Raw genomic sequence first — 21,088 nt, 5'->3', positions numbered from 1 at the left:
GCCATTTACACTGGAGACCTTGTAACGCTAATGAGTCACATGACACCGGAGAGGAAAAATGGCTAATTGGGCACATTTGGTCATTGTACCTTAGAGGTGCACTCACTTTTGTTCCCAGCGGTTTAGACATTAATGGCTGTATGCTTAGTTATTTACACTGTTATACAGGCTGCACATTGTATGCAAGCTGCACACTGACACTGCACATTGTATACAAGCTGCACACTGACACTGCACATTGTATACAGGTTGCACACTGACACTGCACATTGTATACAAGCTGCGCACTGATACTGCACATTGTATACAAGCTGCACACTGACACTGCACATTGTATACAGGTTGCACACTGACACTGCACATTGTATACAAGCTGCGCACTGATACTGCACATTGTATACAAGCTGCATACTGACCCTGCACATTGTATTCAAGCTGCACACTGACACTGCACATCGTATACAAGCTGCACACTGACCCTGCACATTGTATTCAAGCTGCACACTGACACTGCACATTGTATACAGGTTGCACACTGACCCTGCACATTGTATACAAGCTGCACATTACTGTATCACAGGTCAGAGATCTGCAGGGTTGTCCCATGAAAAGATAAAAAATATTTACAAAAATGTGAGGGGTGTACTCACTTTGCGATATAGGTTTAAATCTTGATACAATTGAATAATAGCTGATCTACAGTACTCAAGAACGGCCAATACGCAGTGAAGGTTCTTGCCACTGGGATCTGCAGTTAGGTGGGGAGCTGAGTGTCGGACCCCATCCTAAGTACAGACCATTAATATTGTAAGCCTGGACATATGGAAGCCTATGCTTTACATTACACCCCTACATACTGTGTGTATAGAGGAACATTCCTAATTATAACCCAAGTCTTCAACGAGACAGCACAAGACAATGTACATGAATAGTGGTGAGTGCAAATACTGCTCTGACATCAAAGCTCATATGTGCAGAATATAAGGGACAACTCACAAATATTCATCATTACATTATCATTTCCAAAACATCTGATCCCATCAATGAAGGATGAAAAATGTGTGCATGTCCCTTTAAATGGTAAGAAATCCCCTTGTGCTCAGCTGACAGGAAGCTCAGTACACTAAGATCCATTTATCCTGGAAGACGTCTTGTAATTGCATTAAGATGGTCCAGTAAAAGCCGACGTCTGCTCTTAAAGTGCTCATATAGGGTTCACTGTGGAGCAAATAGGATTCCAAAAATAGGGATACAGCTGTAACCAGTATGACGACATTACACATCACACCCCAGGGTGGAGCCAGGACGCAAGATGTTCACTATGCCCCTCTGTACAAGAATATAGCTACTATAATACTGCCCCTATATACAAGAATATAACTACTATAATACTGCCCCTATATACAAGAATATAACTACTATAATACAGCACCCTCTGTGCAAGAATATAGCTACTATAATACTGCCACTATGTACAAGAATATAACTACTATAATACTGCCCCCTATATACAAGAATATAACTACTATAATACTGCCCCCTATATACAAGAATATAACTACTATAATACTGCCCCTATGTACAAGAATATAAATACTATAATACTGCCCCTATGTACAAGAATATAAATACTATAATACTGCACCTATGTACAAGAATATAACTACTATAATACTGCCCCCTATGTACAAGAATATAACTACTATAATACTGCCCCTCTGTACAAGAATATAGCTACTATAATACTGCCCCTATATACAAGAATATAACTACTATAATACTGCCCCTATGTATAAGAATATAGCTACTATAATACTGCCCCTATATACAAGAATATAACTACTATAATACTGCCCCTATGTACAAGAATATAACTACTATAATACTGCCCCTATGTACAAGAATATAACTACTATAATACAGCACCCTCTGTGCAAGAATATAGCTACTATAATAGTGCCCCTATATACAAGAATATAACTACTATAATACTACCCCTATATACAAGAATATAACTACTATAATACTGCCCCTATATACAAGAATATAACTACTATAATACTGCCCCTATGTACAAGAATATAACTACTATAATACTGCCCCTATGTACAAGAATATAACTACTATAATACAGCACCCTCTGTGCAAGAATATAGCTACTATAATAGTGCCCCTATATACAAGAATATAACTACTATAATACTACCCCTATATACAAGAATATAACTACTATAATAGTGCCCCTATATACAAGAATATAACTACTATAATACTGCCCCTATATACAAGAATATAACTACTATAATACTGCCCCTATGTACAAGAATATAACTACTATAATACTGCCCCTATGTACAAGAATATAACTACTATAATACAGCACCCTCTGTGCAAGAATATAGCTACTATAATACTGCCCCATGTACAAGAATATAACTACTATAATACAGCCCCCTCTGTACAAGAATATAACTACTATAATACTGCCCCTATGTACAAGAATATAACTACTATAATACAGCACCCTCTGTGCAAGAATATAGCTACTATAATACTGCCCCATGTACAAGAATATAATTACTATAATACTGCCCCTCTGTACAAGAATATAACTACTATAATACTGCCCCTCTGTACAAGAATATAACTACTATAATACTGCCCCTCTGTACAAGAATATAACTACTATAATACTGCCCCATGTACAAGAATATAACTACTATAATACTGCCCCTCTGTACAAGAATATAACTACTATAATACTGCCCCATGTACAAGAATATAACTACTATAATACTGCCCCCTATGTACAAGAATATAACTACTATAATACTGCTCCTATGTACAAGACTATAACTGCTATAATACTGCCCCTATGTACAAGAATATAACTACTATAATACTGTCCCCTATGTACAAGAATATAACTACTATAATACTGCCCCTATGTACAAGGATATAACTACTATAATACTGCTCCTATGTACAAGAATATAATTACTATAATACTGCCCCTCTGTACAAGAATATAACTACTATAATACTGCCCCTCTGTACAAGAATATAACTACTATAATACTGCCCCATGTACAAGAATATAATTACTATAATACTGCCCCTCTGTACAAGAATATAACTACTATAATACTGCCCCTCTGTACAAGAATATAACTACTATAATACTGCCCCTCTGTACAAGAATATAACTACTATAATACTGCCCCTATGTATAAGAATATAACTACTATAATACTGCCCCTCTGTACAAGAATATAACTACTATAATACTGCCCCTCTGTACAAGAATATAACTACTATAATACTGCCCCTCTGTACAAGAAAATAACTACTATAATACTGCCCCCTATGTACAAGAATATAACTACTATAATACTGCCCCTCTGTACAAGAATATAACTACTATAATACTGCCCCATGTACAAGAATATAACTACTATAATACAGCCCCCTCTGTACAAGAATATAGCTACTATAATACTGCCCCATGTACAAGAATATAACTACTATAATACTGCCCCTCTGTACAAGAATATAACTACTATAATACTGCCCCATGTACAAGAATATAACTACTATAATACTGCCCCCTATGTACAAGAATATAACTACTATAATACTGCTCCTATGTACAAGACTATAACTGCTATAATACTGCCCCTATGTACAAGAATATAACTACTATAATACTGTCCCCTATGTACAAGAATATAACTACTATAATACTGCCCCTATGTACAAGGATATAACTACTATAATACTGCTCCTATGTACAAGAATATAATTACTATAATACTGCCCCTCTGTACAAGAATATAACTACTATAATACTGCCCCTCTGTACAAGAATATAACTACTATAATACTGCCCCATGTACAAGAATATAATTACTATAATACTGCCCCTCTGTACAAGAATATAACTACTATAATACTGCCCCTCTGTACAAGAATATAACTACTATAATACTGCCCCTCTGTACAAGAATATAACTACTATAATACTGCCCCTATGTATAAGAATATAACTACTATAATACTGCCCCTCTGTACAAGAATATAACTACTATAATACTGCCCCTCTGTACAAGAATATAACTACTATAATACTGCCCCTCTGTACAAGAAAATAACTACTATAATACTGCCCCCTATGTACAAGAATATAACTACTATAATACTGCCCCTCTGTACAAGAATATAACTACTATAATACTGCCCCATGTACAAGAATATAACTACTATAATACAGCCCCCTCTGTACAAGAATATAGCTACTATAATACTGCCCCATGTACAAGAATATAACTACTATAATACTGCCCCTCTGTACAAGAATATAACTACTATAATACTGCCCCATGTACAAGAATATAACTACTATAATACTGCTCCTATGTACAAGACTATAACTGCTATAATACTGCCCCTATGTACAAGAATATAACTACTATAATACTGTCCCCTATGTACAAGAATATAACTACTATAATACTGCTCCTATGTACAAGAATATAACTACTATAATACTGCTCCTATGTACAAGAATATAACTACTATAATACTGCCCCTATGTACAAGAATATAACTACTATAATACTGCCCCTATGTACAAGAATATAACTACTATAATACTGCCCCTATGTACAAGAATCTAACTACTATAATACTGCCCCTATGTGCAGGAATATTACTGCTATAATACTGCCCCTATGTACAAGAATATAACTACTATAATACTGCCCCTATGTGCAGGAATATTACTGCTATAATACTGCCTCTCTGACCTTACTGTTGCATATCTCACTGTCTGTAGTTGCTGCTGATTTCTCAGGTTCTCTTTATTGCGCAGTAAATGTTATCAGATTCTTTCTCTTCTTATCGTTCGGTTATCTGATATCTGGAGTTGGCTCTTGGCACCATATTGCGGTGTGATTTATGGGCGCCGCTGTTGAGAATGTGATTTATTTGATGTTGGCCTGGTGCTAGTGATGAGTACTCCGGTTGCGTCATGCCCTTTATGACTACAATGCTGTGCCTGTAGGACGCCTGCCTCCTGCCTGGTGTCTTCTATTGTAGGACATTTTGCTCTGAGCGATGAGGACAGACATGTTGCGGGGTATTTGTAGCCGGATCAGCACCGCAGGACATTTTCAGACTTCAGATAGGACTATCTGATCACGGTTTATTTCCAGCTGGAACTCGCTACATTGAGTCTCAGGCTATGTGCGCACGTTGCGTATTTGCATGCAGCAGTTGCGCTGCGTTCTGCACCGCAGCGTAACTGCATGCGTCCTGCGTCCCCAGCACAATCTATGAAGATTGTGCCTAATCCATGCCCACGTTGCGTTTTAGAACACAGGGCTCTGCATGCCGCCAAGACGCTGCGTTCTAAAAAGCAACATGTCGCGTCTTTCGTGCGCTCTGCATGCGGTCTCCATTCTGTCTATAGGGAGAGGCAGCATGCAGAGCGCACGAATACTGCAGTCACCGAAGTTTCAGAATGGAGCTTTCCGCTGCGCTCTGAAGCGCACATGCAGTGACGTTACGCTGCGGTGCAGAGCGCACAGACGTGCGCACATAGCCTAATACATCAAAACATTCATCACGCCCTGGCAAAACCAGGTAGTCACAAAAAGTGTACATCCTCCTTGTCACCACCAGAAGCCCACACCTAGGCATAACACGGCCATTAAACCCCAGCCACCCCTCATGATAATAGGGACACACCAGTGTGCGGGATCAGGCGGATGAGAACCCCCACCTAGGGGTCCTGAGGTGTCAGAGCGGGAACATCACAAGAGACAAGTGCAGAGAGACAAGACTTGACAGTTGAAGTGTGGAGAGCCAGTGTAGTCCGGGGTAGTGGCCCTTGGACTACCCGGCAGACGGTGAACAGGGCCACAGGCGACAGAGATCCGGTCGCGGGAGACCTAAAGCAGACCGAGGCAGGGTTGTAGCCCGCCGGTGCCGACAGAAGAAATCTGGTCCGGAGGCCGTGCAACGACGGGGTGCATGGACTGTAGGGCGAGGACGGTTGCAAGCCCCTCTCCAATTAACCCAGCCGGGGACAAGGTTCCAGACTTTATCCCACTAACTGCCCAGATAGAGCGAAACGGAAGCCCCATGCGGGGGATAGGGTGTCCGTCAGAACCCACTGAGATCCCAAGGGTCAGCTTTCGCAGGCAACGGCTCCCAACACACACAGAACCGGGAGTGGACTTCTCCGTTCCAAGCGAAGTCGTCTAAAAAGGAAAGAAAAACACAGAGTGCAGGAGGAAGGGACACCTGTTCACTAATCTGGGTGCGGGACCCGAATGCACCCTCCTAAGGCGGCCGGCCACTGGCAACTTGGTTTACTACTGGACTTGTGTAAAATTACTGATCTGTGAGTACACTATTGTCCAGCCCGGCGCGTCACCTCCAGCAGCCATCACTCCCGTGTACCGACACAGGGCCCCGGGACTACACCTCCCCTACCCGTGGAGGGGATCCCATCTTGCTGCCCTGCTCCATCAGCCCCGGGCGCCCCATCACCAGGCAGCGGCGGTGCCACCATCCCTCACCACAACCCATGGGTAGCGTCACAGACACATCAACTCCCCTGTAAATACCCCCCTTCCTGACGGTAGTGAAGACAAGCGGCCGTACGAGCCCGGGTCCGGTCACCACTCGAGCCGCAGCAGTGAACCCGGATCCGAGCGGCCCCAGAAGCGGCAGCGGCCCCCGCCCGCAACATATTTACATAAATTCTATTTTGTGGAGAATTATATAACAGTTTCTCTAGATGAGTCCATACGTCCCCTGCTCCAAATAGAGGATCTGAACTTAACCTCCCAGGATATCTGCCTTGGACCGCGTCGGCCATTAGGATTGGGCATTAGTTGGCAATGCCTTGTGGGCACTGACCAGGGAACGACTGGGACTGACATTCAGCCTTGGCATATGAAAGAGCACAGAACCCTGCTGTCCCCCTACCCAGTATTAACACCAGACATATACTGTATATACCGCCAGGCAATAACCAAATATTACCAGCATACACAATAGTGATAATACCGCCATACTGATCACTAACCACAACCACTGGGACTGATATCAGCACCATACAGTAACCATACCATGGAGCTCCGCAGACCCCGTATGTGTGCACTGTGCAGATGCTCACCGCTGTCATTCCCCATCATCGTAGTCATTCATTTCTCCTTTTCTGTTCCATTTGGCCCAGACCGCAATGACCATTTCTTCCATTCATAACTCATCCCTGCATAATGTAGCACACATATCTTTGGCTTACAGATATCCGGCCCCTCCTCACACTCCACCATCTCTACACAATCCTTATTATTGCTATAACCAGGACCCTTGATATTAATAATGCCACCTCTGTGCCCTATATTGTAATAGTACTATCATATTGTGCCTTATATTGTAATAATATGCCCCACACAATAACAGTGCCCCCCTGTGCCCCTACACAGTAATAATAATTCCTATGTACTTGCTTACATTAATGATGCACCCGTGCCTCCTTAGTTATACAGCACCCTATAGAAATAATGTCGCCATATGCTGCCTTATAATGATAATTAATAATTAATAATCTCCATTGTGCCTCCTTATAATGATGCCCCACAGCCCTCCATATAAAGTGTGATGCACCCACAGCCCTCTATACACAGTATGATGCCATATATACAGTATGATGTCCCCTATACACAGTATGATGTCCCCTATACACAGTATAATGCCCCATATATACAGAACGATGCTCCTTATATACAGTATGATGTCTCATATACACAGTATGATGTCCCCTATACACAGTATAATGCCCCATATATACAGACCGATGCTCCTTATACACAGTATGATGTCTCATATATACAGTATGATGTCCCCTATACACAGTATAATGCCCCATATATACAGAACGATGCTCCTTATACACAGTATGATGTCTCATATATACAGTATGATGTCCCCTATACACAGTATGATGTTCCAAATATACAGTACGATGCCCCTATACACAGTATAATGCCCCATATATACAGACCAATGCTCCTTATACACAGTATGATGTCCCATATATACAGTACGATGCTCCCACAGCCCCTTATACACAGTGTATTGCCTGCCACACAGTATGTTGGTCACCATAGCCCCATATACAGTTGTGCTCAAACGTTTACACACCCCGGCAGATTTTTTTGCTTTCTTGGCCTTTTTTTTAGAGAATACGAATGATAACACAGAATCTTTTTTTCCACTCATGGTGAGTGGTTGGGTGAAGCCATTTATTGTCACTACTGTGTTTTCTCTTTTTAAATCATAATGACAACAAAAATCATCCAAATTACCCTGATGAAAAGTTCAGATACCCCAGTTCTTAATACCATGTATTGCCCCCTCTAACATCAATGACAGCTTGAAGTCTTTTGTGGTAGTTGTGGATGAGGCTCTTTAATTTCTCAGATGGTAAAGCCGCCCATTCTTCTTGGTCAGATGGTAAAGCTGCCCATTCTTCTTGGCGCCTCCAGTTCCTGTAAATTCCTGGGCTTTCTTGCATGAACTGCGCTTTGCTTGAGTTCTCCCCAGAGTGGCTCAATGATATTGAGGTCAGGAGACTGAGATGGCGAATCCAGAACCTTCACTTTGTTCTGCTGTAGCCAATGACAGGTGGACTTGGCCTTGTTTTTTGGATCGTTGTCATGTTGGAACGTCCAAGTATGTCTCATGCGCAGCTTCCGGGCTGATGAGTGCAAATTTGCCTCCAGTATTTGCTGATAATATGCTGCATTCATCTTTCCCTCAACTTTGACCAAGTTTACTGTGCCTTTGTAGCTCACACATCCCCACATCATCAGCGATTCACCTCCATGCTTTACAGTAGGAATGGTGTTCCTTTCATCATAGGCTTGTTGACACCTCTCCAAATTTAACATTTATGGTTGTGGCCAAAAAGTTTGATTTTGGTCTCATCACTCCAAATTACCTTGTTCCAGAAGTTTAAAGACTTGTCTCTGTGCTGTTTGATGTATTGTAGACAAGATACTTTGTGGCATTTGCGCAGTAATGGCTTTCTTCTGGTGACTCAACTATGCAGCCCATTTTTCTTCAAGTGCCTCCTTATTGTGCATCTTGAAAGAGCCACACCGCTAGTTTTCAGTGAGTCCTGTATTGCAGCTGTTATTTGTGGGTTTTTCTTTACATCCCAAACAATTTTCCTGGCATTTGTGGCCGAAATTTTTTATGCTCTACTTGATCATTGTTTGGTTTTTACAGATCCCCTTATATTCTATTTCTTAATAACAGTTTGAGCAATGCTGACTGGCATTATCAATTCCCTGGATATCTTTTTGTATCCCTTTCCTGTTTTATACAGTTCAACTATCTTTTCCCACATATGTGATGACAATTCTTTTGCTTTCCCCATGATTCACAATCCAGAAATGTCAGAGTCTGGATGAAAGATGAAGAGTCTGTCGGGATCCCAGAAACTCTCTCACCTTTTATGCGCACACTGATTACAAGCGAACAGGTCACAGGTGAGGACGTTACCTTTATTAGCCATTCACACCCATTTGTGCCAACTTCTGTGCATGTTATCAGGCCAAAATCACCCGGGTGTGAGAACTTTTCATCAGGGTTGTTTTTGGTTGTCATTATGATTTAAAAAGAGAAAACAAAGTAGATGACAATAAATGGCTTCACCCAATCACTCACCATGAGTGGGAAAAAAGAATGTGTGTTATCATTTATACTCTCTGAAAAAAGGCCAAGAAAGCAAAAAATCTGCCGGGGTGTGTAAACTTTTGAGCACAACTGTACATGATATGATACCCCCAGATACAATATGATGGTGACCATAGCCCCATATACACACTGTATGATGCCCCCACAGCCCCCTATACACAATATGATGCCACATACTGGTTCCCAGTCCACCGCAGCCGCCACCTCCTCTTCTATATTGGTAGCTGTGCTTGGTTTGCACGGTGCTCATGCTATCTGGCTGCCTGACATAACCCACATGGTGCCGGCCTCCATCAGGCTGGAAGTAGTCTGTGTCCTGCTGAAGAGGTGGAGTACGGAGCTGAAGGCTCTCTGCTTTGCTACAGCTGTTATTAGTATTGGCACCCTAAGGGTATAGATTCAGCTTAACGTTTGCAGGCAACGCTGCCCACGTATGCACAGGCCCCACTGGCATTTGTTCAATAATCAATAATAATCAATTCTGCTCCTGCACTGATTTATGACCAATGTTGTAGGGGCACTGATTTATGAGCATTAATGTGGAGGTACTGATTCACGGGCAATGTTGTGGGGCACTGATTCATGAGCATCATTGTGGGGGCACTGATTTATGAGCATTATTGTGGGGGCACTGATTTATGAGCAAAGTAATGGGGTCACTGATTCATCAGCAACGTTGTGGGGGCACTGATTCATGACCAATGTTGTGGGGGCACTGATTCATGGGCAATGTTGTGAGGGCACTGATTCAGGAGCAATGTTATGGGGGCACTGATTCACGGGCAATGTTGTGGGGGCACTGATTTATGAGCATTATTGTGGGGGCACTGGTTCATGAGCAATATTGTGGGGGCACTGATTTATGAACAATGTTGTGGGTGCACTGATTCATGAGCATTATTGTGGGGGCACTGGTTCATGAGCAATATTGTGGGGGCACTGATTTATGAACAATGTTGTGGGTTCACTGATCCATGAGCATTATTGTGGGGGCACTGATTCACGGGCAATGTTGTGGGGGCACTGATTTATGAGTATTATTGTGGGGGCACTGATTCACGGGCAATGTTGTGGGGGCACTGATTTATGAGCATTATTGTGGCGGCATAAACTGGTACTGACAATGTTATAGATGCACAGACTGCGGCTGGTATTATTATTTGGTTATGTGCTGTGCTATGGGGGCTCTGTGGTTTTATTCTTCATTCCCCCCCGGCCCCCCCCCCCCCCCGATCTGATATTGATGACCTATCCTAAGTCCTGAACAAACCCTCTAAAAGCTTATTCCAAAAATAAGTCAGTCTCTCTCCGGTGGATAGGGGATAACTTACTTATCACTGGTGGTCCGAGCACTGAGCCCCCCAGCGTCCTATGAATGGGGGCTGCGGTATTGGGGGAAACTCTCCGCCATGTAAAGGGCTATCCTGCATGTCTGCAGATCCTGGGGCGCCCTCTGCTGGATTTTATCAGTATTCTTACAACTGCTGAATATTTCGTTGCAGTTTTATCTGTCATCTCAACCTGAAGATCTCTGTAAAAGCTGCAGCCTGGAAGCCTATTGCCCTATATATATATATATATATATATATAAAAACCTATTACTATATATATATATGTAATGAGCGGCTCCGTACAGGGCCGGGTGCTGCGGCTGCAGGTGTCGCCGCTCGTTTGCAGGATAGGTGCTGTCGCCGCTCGTTTGCAGGATAGGTGCTGTCGCCGCTCGTTTGCAGGATAGGTGCTGTCACCGCTCGTTTGCAGGATAGGTGCTGTCGCTGCTCGTTTGCAGGATAGGTGCTGTCGCCGCTCTTTTGCAGGATAGGTGCTGTCGCCGCTCGTTTGCAGGATAGGTGCTGTCACCGCTCGTTTGCAGGATAGGTGCTGTCGCCGCTCGTTTGCAGGATAGGTGCTGTCGCCGCTCTTTTGCAGGATAGGTGCTGTCTCGCCGCTCGTTTGCAGGATAGGTGCTGTCACCGCTCGTTTGCAGGATAGGTGCTGTCGCCGCTCGTTTGCAGGATAGGTGCTGTCGCCGCTCGTTTGCAGGATAGGTGCTGTCGCCGCTCGTTTGCAGGATAGGTGCTGTCGCCGCTCGTTTGCAGGATAGGTGCTGTCGCCGCTCGTTTGCAGGATAGGTGCTGTCACCACTCGTTTCAGGATAGGTGCTGTCGCCGCTCGTTTGCAGGATAGGTGCTGTCGCCGCTCATTTGCAGGATAGGTGCTGTCGCCGCTCGTTTGCAGGATAGATGCTGTCGCTGCTCGTTTGCAGGATAGGTGCTGTCGCCGCTCTTTTGCAGGATAGGTGCTGTCGCCGCTCGTTTGCAGGATAGGTGCTGTCGCCGCTCTTTTGCAGGATAGGTGCTGTCGCCGCTCTTTTGCAGGATAGGTGCTGTCGCCGCTCTTTTGCAGGATAGGTGCTGTCGCCGCTCGTTTGCAGGATAGGTGCTGTCACCACTCGTTTCAGGATAGGTGCTGTCGCCGCTCTTTTGCAGGATAGGTGCTGTCGCCGCTCGTTTGCAGGATAGGTGCTGTCGCCGCTCTTTTTCAGGATAGGTGCTGTCGCCGCTCGTTTGCAGGATAGGTGCTGTCGCCGCTCTTTTGCAGGATAGGTGCTGTCGCCGCTCTTTTGCAGGATAGGTGCTGTCGCCGCTCGTTTGCAGGATAGGTGCTGTCGCCGCTCTTTTTCAGGATAGGTGCTGTCGCCGCTCGTTTGCAGGATAGGTGCTGTCGCCGCTCTTTTGCAGGATAGGTGCTGTCTCGCCGCTCGTTTGCAGGATAGGTGCTGTCGCCGCTCGTTTGCAGGATAGGTGCTGTCACCACTCGTTTCAGGATAGGTGCTGTCGCCGCTCGTTTGCAGGATAGGTGCTGTCGCCGCTCGTTTGCAGGATAGGTGCTGTCGCCGCTCGTTTGCAGGATAGGTGCTGTCGCTGCTCTTTTGCAGGATAGGTGCTGTCGCTGCTCGTTTGCAGGATAGGTGCTGTCGCCGCTCTTTTGCAGGATAGGTGCTGTCGCCGCTCTTTTGCAGGATAGGTGCTGTCGCCGCTCTTTTGCAGGATAGGTGCTGTCGCCGCTCTTTTGCAGGATAGGTGCTGTCGCCGCTCGTTTGCAGGATAGGTGCTGTCGCCGCTCTTTTTCAGGATAGGTGCTGTCGCCGCTCGTTTGCAGGATAGGTGCTGTCGCCGCTCGTTTGCAGGATAGGTGCTGTCGCCGCTCGTTTGCAGGATAGGTGCTGTCGCCGCTCTTTTGCAGGATAGGTGCTGTCGCCGCTCTTTTGCAGGATAGGTGCTGTCGCCGCTCGTTTGCAGGATTGGTGCTGTCGCCGCTCGTTTGCAGGATAGGTGCTGTCGCCGCTCATTTGCAGGATAGGTGCTGTCGCCGCTCGTTTGCAGGATAGGTGCTGTCTCTGTGCAGATCCCATTATTTGCATTCTGTTTATGATACATAATCTACATTGTGAAAGTCTTAGACATCGTTACATGGAGTAATTTGTAACCATGGAAACCTATAGAAGCCGTCCCGGGCGCCCTCCTGGTGCATTGTGCTGGGGGCTGCAGATGAACATCGCTCTTTATTACTGTTAGTAACATCTGCAATTAATATATTCCTAAACCCCAATAATATGGAGAAGAGGACGGAGCAGGCCCCATATTATCCCTAGACAGGAAGGTCAGAGGCTCGGTCAGTGATGGTGCCGCGTCCACGCATGGCGGGGTACCCAGATCCCTGAACAGTACCCCATAATGAAAGCCACAGTGCCGGCATACTGACCCTACACAGCCACGGGACTCCCATAATGAGAGCCACATCCCCACCATCAAAGTCACAGGCCCCCGAAATCACAGTCACTGTGTTATGTCTCCTCTGGAAAGGTGGAAGCTCAAAGCCCTGGATCCAGAGGAACTGAGGACACTAATATACTGAGGTGGCAGGAAGCAGCAATGGAGGAAGAAGAGGCAGAACAGCAAGTGGAGGAAGAAGAGGCAGAACAGCAAGTGGAGGAAGAAGAGGCAGAACAGCAAGTGGAGGAAGAAGAGGCAGAACAGCAGGTGGAGGAAGAAGAGGCAGAACAGCAAGTGGAGGAAGAAGAGGCAGAACAGCAAGTGGAGGAAGAAGAGGCAGAACAGCAAGTGGAGGAAGAAGAGGCAGAACAGCAAGTGGAGGAAGAAGAGGCAGAACAGCAAGTGGAGGAAGAAGAGGCAGAACAGCAGGTGGAGGAAGAAGAGGCAGAACAGCAAGTGGAGGAAGAAGAGGCAGAACAGCAAGTGGAGGAAGAAGAGGCAGAACAGCAAGTGGAGGAAGAAAAGGCAGAACAGCAAGTGGAGGAAGAAGAGGCAGAACAGCAGGTGGAGGAAGAAGAGGCAGAACAGCAGATGGAGGAAGAAGAGGCAGAACAGCAAGTGGAGGAAGAAGAGGCAGAACAGCAAGTGGAGGAAGAAGAGGCAGCACAGCAAGTGGAGGAAGAAGAGGCAGCACAGCAAGTGGAGGAAGAAGAGGCAGAACAGCAGATGGAGGAAGAAGAGGCAGAACAGCAAGTGGAAGAAGAAGAGGCAGAACAGCAAGTGGAGGAAGAAGAGGCAGAACAGCAAGTGGAGGAAGAAGAGGCAGCACAACAAGTGGAGGAAGAAGAGGCAGAACAGCAGATGGAGGAAGAAGAGGCAGAACAGCAGGTGGAGGAAGAAGAGGCAGAACAGCAAGTGGAGGAAGAAGAGGCAGAACAGCAGGTGGAGGAAGAAGAGGCAGAACAGCAAGTGGAGGAAGAAGAGGCAGAACAGCAGGTGGAGGAAGAAGAGGCAGAATAGCAAGTGGAGGAAGAAGAGGCAGAACAGCAGGTGGAGGAAGACGAGGCAGAACAGCAAGTGGAGGAAGAAGAGGCAGAACAGCAGGTGGAGGAAGAAGAGGCAGAACAGCAAGTGGAGGAAGAAGAGGCAGAACAGCAGGTGGAGGAAGAAGAGGCAGAACAGCAAGTGGAGGAAGAAGAGGCAGAACAGCAGGTGGAGGAAGAAGAGGCAGAATAGCAGGTGGAGGAAGAAGAGGCAGAACAGCAAGTGGAGGAAGAAAAGGCAGAACAGCAAGTGGAGGAAGAAGAGGCAGAACAGCAGATGGAGGAAGAAGAGGCAGAACAGCAGGTGGAGGAAGAAGAGGCAGAACAGCAAATGGAGGAAGAAGAGGCAGAACAGCAAGTGGAGGAAGAAGAGGCACAACAGCAAGTGGAGGAAGAAGAGGCACAACAGCAAGTGGAGGAAGAAGAGGCACAACAGCAAGTGGAGTAAGAAGAGGCAGAACAGCAAGTGGAGGAAGAAGAGGCAGAACAGCAAGTGGAGGAAGAAGAGGCAGAACAGCAAATGGAGGAAGAAGAGGCAGAACAGCAAGTGGAGGAAGAAGAGGCAGAACAGCAAGTGGAGGAAGAAGAGGCAGAACAGCAAGTGGAGGAAGAAGAGGCAGAACAGCAAGTGGAGGAACACGAGGCAGAACAGCAAGTGGAGGAAGAAGAGGCAGAACAGCAAGTGGAGGAAGAAGAGGCACAACAGCAAGTGGAGGAAGAAGAGGCAGCACAGGAAGTGGAGGAAGAAGAGGCACAACAGCAAGTGGAGGAAGAAGAGGTACAACAGCAAGTGGAGGAAGAAGAGGCAGAACAGCAAGTGGAGCAAGAAGAGGCAGAACAGCAAGTGGAGGAAGAAGTCTGATGATGCAGAGTTCAGAAATAGGCACATTCGTCTCATCGATGTAGCAGAGTTGATCATTCTACCATAAGAGACCAATGGTGGAGATGAAGCAGTGTTGTGTGTAACAAAGGATTACATTACTGATCCTAAGTTACCTCCTGTATTACACTCCAGAGCTGCGCTCACTATTCTGCTGGTGCAGTCACTGTGTACATACATTACATTACTGATCCTGAGTTACCTCCTGTATTATACTCCAGAGCTGCACTCACTATTCTGCTGGTGCAGTCACTGCATACATACATTACTAATCCTGAGTTACCTCCTGTATTATACTCCAGAGCTGCACTCACTATTCTGCTGGTGCAGTCACTGTGTACATACATTACATTACTAATCCTGAGTTACCTCCTGTATTATACCCCAGAGCTGCACTCCCTATTCTGCTGGTGCAGTCACTGTGTACATACATTACATTATTGATCCTGAGTTACCTCCTGTATAATACTCTAGAGCTGCACTCACTATTCTGCTGGTGCAGTCACTGTGTACATACATTACATTACTGATCCTGTTACCTCCTGTATTATACCCCAGAGCTGCACTCCCTATTCTGCTGGTGCAGTCACTGTGTACATACATTACATTACTGATCCTGAGTTACCTCCTGTATTATACTCCAGAGCTATTTTTGCACCATTTTTCTTCCATTCAATTGAATGGGCACAAAACACATGTAAAAGGATATAAAAAAAAATAATATGCTAAAAAAAAGCACATGGTAAGCAGCATTTTTCCTGCCAAGACTCTGTTTTTTGTTGCACAAAAATCTGCTGCAAATACTTGTGTGCATGTAGCCTTAGAAGGTGCAACAGCACAAAGAAAGCATGCGTGTGCGGACCGGAGACAAGTCATCAGGAACTGGGCTCCCACTTTGACAAATATGGCAGAAAATCTGTCAAAAGATAAGACAAAAAAAAAGTTTTGAAAAAGGCAAATAATCATCTGTGGAAGCAACATAAGTCCACAAGAGGGCGCTGATGTACTGATTGCAACTCAGTGTGAGCCGGATTAAAGTGGGGTCTCAAACTGAAGATTTTACTGACTGTAAAGATACAGTATATAAGATGTGTGATTCTTCTTTCTTTCTTTCTTTCTTTCTTTCTTTCTTTCTTTCTTTCTCTCTCTCTCTTCTTTCTTTCTTTCTCTCTCTCTCTTCTTTCTTTCTTTCTTTCTTTCTCTCTCTTCTTTCTTTCTTTTTCTCTTTCTTTCTCTCTCTCTTCTTTCTCTCTCTCTTCTTTCTTTCTCTCTCTTCTTTCTTTCTTTTTCTCTTTCTTTCTTTTTTTCTCTCTTTCTTTCTCTCTTTTTTTGTTTGTTTGTTTCTTTCTTTCTTGTCAGTGTTTGCATGTTTTTCCCGTTTTTGTGTGTATTTCCTACAGCTTCTCTAGTTTTCTCCCACATTGTTGGTTACCAGAAAATAAAAGCACCAATAAAAAAGGTAACAGACAGGAAACTAGACGATATAAGGGAGTGATAGTAATGGATTTTCTCCCACATTCCAAAGACATACTGATCGTAAATATAGATTATGCGCCCAAATGGGGAGAATGATGAGGTCTGTACCACGCTGCAATATTAATGGCGCTATATAAATAAATAAATTCTTATATTTAAACATTATATTTAATAGCTATTTCATACTCTCTATCCACCCATCCATCCATCACATATCCATCCATCATGCTTCCATCTATCTATCTATCTATCTATCTATCCTCTATCTATCTATCTATCTATCTATCTATCTATCTATCTCATATCCATCGCATATCCATCTATCTTGTATCCCTCCATCTCATATCCATCCCATTTACCCATCTCATATCCATCCATCACATATCCATCCATCTCATATCCATCCGTCTTACAGTGCTGGCCAAAAGTATTGGCACCCCTGCAATTCTGTCAGATAATTCTCAGTTTCTTCTTGGAAATTATTGCAATCACAAATTCTTTGGTATTATCTTCATTTAATTTGTCTTCAATGATAAATAAAATGAAAATAAATAAATTGTCATAAAGCCAAATTGGATATAATTCCACACCAAACATAAAAAGAGGGGGTGGACAAAAGTATTGGCACTGTTTGAAAAATTATGTGATGCTTCTGTAATTTGTGTAATAACAGCGCCTGTAACTTACCTGTGGCACCTAACAGGTGCTGGCAATAATAAATCACACTTGCAGCCGGTGACATGGATTAAAGTTGACGCAACCTCTGTCCTGTGTCCTTGTGTGTACCACATTGAGCATGGAGAAAAGAAAGAAGACCAAAGAACTGTCTGAGGACCTGAGACTCCAAATTGTGAGGAAGCATGAGCAATCTCAAGGCTACAAGTCCATCTCCAAAGACCTGAAAGTTCCTGTGTCTACGGTGCGCAGTGTCATCAAGAAGTGTAAAGTCCATGGCACTGTGGCTAACCTCCCTAGATGTGGCAGGAAAAGAAAAACTGACGAGAGATTTCAGCGGATATCAAAGTGTAGACTGGAGGAAAAACGGGTTTAAAAACCGCGCTAGGAAACCACGAGCAAGGATGTAAATGAATATTTTTCTTTTATTTAGATAATTCCAACGCGTTTCGGAGACCCATCTGTCTCCAGGAGAACTTGTACCAGATGATTTAGTAGAACAAGTCAGTCACTTCATTCAGGCCAAAGGGTTTCAGGGTATTTAACCTATGTATCCAAAATGTTTCTTTCCTGCAAACCCTTACATCCTTGCTCGTGGTTTCCTAGCGCGGTTTTTAAACCCGTTTTTCCTCCAGTCTACACTTTGATATCCTTTGCTCAGACACGGGGCCGCTGCTGAACCACTAAAGCACTCATCCACGTTCTCTAAGGGGTTGTGACTGGCACAACCCAGCCAGGTGAGTGTGTTTTAACCCTTTCCCTCTGCCCTGTAAATCGGGTAAGACCCTATTGCGCCTTTTCTCTCCTACTATAGCTTCTCTTGAGAGATTTCAACGCAAGATTGTGCGGATGGTGGATAAAGAACCTCGACTAACATCCAATCAAGTTCAAGCTGCCCTGCAGTCCGAGGGTACAACAGTGCCAACCCGTACTATCCGTCGGCGTCTGAATGAAAAGGGACTGTATGGTAGGATACCCAGGAAGACCCCACTTCTTACCCCGAGACATAAAAAAGCCAGGCTGGAGTTTGCCAAAACTTACCTGAGAAAGCCTAAAACGTTTTGGAAGAATGTTCTCTGGTCAGATGAGACAAAAGTAGAGTTTTTTGGGAAAAGCCATCAACATAGAGTTTACAGGAAAAAAAAGAGGCATTCAAAGAAAAGAACACAGTCCCTACAGTCAAACATGGCGGAGGTTCCCTGATGTTTTGGGGTTGCTTTGCTGCCTTTGGCACTGGACTGCTTGACCATGTGCATGGCATTATGAAATCTGAAGACTACCAACACATTTTGCAGCATAATGTAGGGCCCAGTGTGAGAAATATATTGTGTTGTAATCATCTTTTTGCATTTCTGCTTGCTGTCAGTGAATAAAACATTCTTGTTCATATTTAGAAGAACAACTCCTTGTATATGTAGTTATACCTAGGTTTTTAGCTCTTAGATATAAATGTTCATTTTCATTGTCAGGCTGAGGATGGAGGCGATGGGCGGTGACCGAATACAGAGGATCCCTCAGTATTCATTGACCGCCCGTCTCCTCCATCCTCAGTATTCAGTGACCGCCCATCTCCTCCGTCCTCAGTATTCAGTGACCGCCCGTCTCCTCCGTCCTCAGTATTCAGTGACCGCCCGTCTCCTCCATCCTCAGTATTCAGTGACCGCCCATCTCCTCCGTCCTCAGTATTCAGTGACCGCCCGTCTCCTCCATCCTCAGTATTCAGTGACCGACCATCTCCTGTATCCTCAGTATTCAGTGACCGCCCGTCTCCTCCATCCTCAGTATTCGGTGATCGCCCGTCTCCTCCGTCCTCAGTATTCAGTGACCGCCCGTCTCCTCCGTCCTCAGTATTCAGTGACCGCCCGTCTCCTCCGTCCTCAGTATTTAGTGACTGTCCGTCTCCTCCGTCCTCAGTATTCAGTGACCACCCGTCTCCTCCGTCCTCAGTAATCAGTGGCCTCCCGTCTGCTCCATCCTCAGTATTCAGTGACCGCCCGTCTCCTCCATCCTCAGTATTCAGTGACCGCCCGTCTCCTCCATCCTCAGTATTCAGTGCCTTCCCGTCTCCTCCGTCCTCAGTATTCAGTGACTTCCCGTCTCCTCCGTCCTCAGTATTCAGTGATCGCTCGTCTCCTCCATCCTCAGTATTCAGTCACTGCCCGTCTCCTCCGTCCTCAGTATTCGGTGACCACCCGTCTCCTCCGTCCTCAGTATTCAGTGACCACCCGTCTCCTCCGTCCTCAGTATTCAGTGATCACCCGTCTCCTCTATCCTCAGTATTCAGTGACCGCCCGTCTCCTCCGTCCTCAGTATTCAGTGACCGCCCGTCTCCTCCGTCCTCAGTATTCAGTGACACCCGTCTCCTCCATCCTCAGTATTCAGTGACCGCCCATCTCCTCCATCCTCAGTATTCAGTGACCGCCCATCTCCTCCATTCTCAGTATTCAGTGACCGCCCATCTCCTCCGTCCTCAGTATTCAGTGACCGCCCGTCTCCTCCGTCCTCAGTATTCAGTGACTGCCCGTCTCCTCCGTCCTCAGTATTCAGTGACCAGCCGTCTCCTCCGTCCTCGGTAATCAGTGGCCTCCCGTCTGCTCCATCCTCAGTATTCAGTGACCGCCCGTCTCCTCCATCCTCCGTATTCAGTGACCGCCCGTCTCCTCCATCCTCAGTATTCAGTGACCGCCCGTCTCCTCCGTCCTCAGTATTCAGTGACTTCCCGTCTCCTCCGTCCTCAGTATTCAGTGACCACCTGTCTCCTCCGTCCTCAGTATTCAGTGATCGCCCATCTCCTCCGTCCTCAGTATTCAGTGACCGCCCGTCTCCTCCGTCCTCAGTCTTCAGTGACCCCCGGCTCCTCCGTCCTCAGTATTCGGTGACCACCCGTCTCCTCCGTCCTCAGTATTCAGTGACCGCCCGTCTCCTCTGTCCTCAGTATTCGGTGACACCCATCTCCTCCATCCTCAGTATTCAGTGACCGCCCATCTCCTCCATCCTCAGTATTCAGTGACCGCCCATCTCCTCCATCCTCAGTATTCAGTGACCGCCCGTCTCCTCCGTCCTCAGTATTCAGTGACACCCGTCTCCTCCATCCTCAGTATTGAGTGACCGCCCATCTCCTCCATCCTCAGTTTTCAGTGATCGCCCGTCTTCTCCGTCCTCAGTATTTAGTGATTGCCCGTCTCCTCCGTCCTCAGTATTCGGTGACTTCTCGTCTCCTTCGTCCTCAGTATTCAGTGACCGCCCGTCTCCTCCGTCCTCAGTATTCAGTGACTGCCCGTCTCCTCCGTCCTCAGTATTCAGTGACCGCCCGTCTTCTCCGTCCTCAGTCTTCAGTGACCGCCCGTCTCCTCCGTCCTCAGTATTCCGTGTCCGCCCGTCTCCTCCGTCCTCAGTATTCAGTGACCGCCCGTCTCCTCCATCCTCAGTATTCAGTGACCGCCTGTCTCCTCCGTCCTCAG

This window comes from Anomaloglossus baeobatrachus, chromosome 12 (genome assembly GCF_048569485.1).
Source record: "Anomaloglossus baeobatrachus isolate aAnoBae1 chromosome 12, aAnoBae1.hap1, whole genome shotgun sequence".
NCBI classification, from domain to species: domain Eukaryota; kingdom Metazoa; phylum Chordata; class Amphibia; order Anura; family Aromobatidae; genus Anomaloglossus; species Anomaloglossus baeobatrachus.
The sequence above is the reverse complement of the archived record's forward strand: the minus strand, read 5'-3'. Positions refer to the sequence as shown.